We start from the raw sequence: 1,303 nt of genomic DNA on the forward strand, positions 1-1,303 counted from the left end.
AGAAAAAAGATGTGGAAATTGAGCTTACCACAAACTTCATAGAAGCCAAAACTGTGAAGAGAGAATGCATCAAGAGAGGTGTCCAGGTGGAGACAATTGAGTCACAGATGTGACAGTCAGGCCCTAGAGGAATATGGTGCTGTGTTCTGGGGCCATTCCTCAAGAAGAAAGGTGACCATCTACAGAGACCTGGAGAGGACAGAACTTTTTTGGGGGGAGTAGGGGCCTGCCTAAAAACCTTGTCACTCAAGAGGAGAGTGAAGCACCAGGGGATTGTAGCCTGGGGGAGGGGTCATCCAACAACACAACCGTCTTTGTTTTCAAATATCTTAAGGGCCATAAGATGAACCAGAATGTATGTTGTCCCAGAGGCCAGAATGAGAACTAATGGGCAGGACTCTCGGGTAAGATTTTGGCTGAACATAAAGGAATCCCCTTTAAACCAGGGCTGTCCAGCAGAAAAAGGGCTCCCCCTGAGTGGAGAGCCCCAGGACATAGAGGGGGATCCAGGAGAAGCTACAGAGATGTCCTGCATCCATTGGAACTTGATGCCCTCCATCTCTAGGAGCTTATAAAAATGTGGGTCTGCAAGCAAATACCCAGGGAAGCAGCTCTCTCCTCCTCTATATTCATTTATGGGGTGGGCGTGAGGGAAGGACCTCTAGTAAAAGTTAAGTAATAGGAACAGTGAACATTTTTATGGGCAACCCCAAAATATTTCAAAACAATATTTTATCTCTGAAATTGTTGCTTTTTTTTTTTTTTTTTTTTGCGCCATGGTTGGGCTCTTTTGAGATGCAAGAAAGAGAGCATTCAAACCCTTAAATGAGGTTGGTGGAAGGATATTCATCATCTCAACAGCCATGCTACCACTTAGGAGTTTCTGCACTTTCTAAGCTGGACTCTGCAGAGGCCTGAGACAGTAGCTCATGGCAAACCTGCATCTGGCATCTGCCCCAGCACCTCCGCTTCTCTCTGCATCTCACAGGCAAGCTCCTTTAGCAGGAAGGATCTAAGCAGGTAGTTTGCTCCCATCCAGTAAGACGCAGCCTTGTTGGCACCCCTTGCCGGAATACTACCAATCCCTGGTCGAATTGCCTGTGGCCAGGTAACGGCATTGATGTTCGTGATGCTCCATGACCTTCCAAGCACAAAAATGTAGGCAGAAGGAATGCCCTGGGACACCTTTCTGGTTCAAGCTGACTGGCTCAAGGACTGCCTGGGACGGCTATCCTCACTGAGCTCACAAGGTAGTGTGTGTGTGTGTGTGTGTGTGTGTGTGTGTGTGTGTGTGTGTGTGTGT

The sequence above is a fragment of the Mandrillus leucophaeus genome, unplaced genomic scaffold (genome assembly GCF_000951045.1).
Source record: "Mandrillus leucophaeus isolate KB7577 unplaced genomic scaffold, Mleu.le_1.0 Scaffold245, whole genome shotgun sequence".
NCBI classification, from domain to species: Eukaryota; Metazoa; Chordata; class Mammalia; order Primates; family Cercopithecidae; genus Mandrillus; species Mandrillus leucophaeus.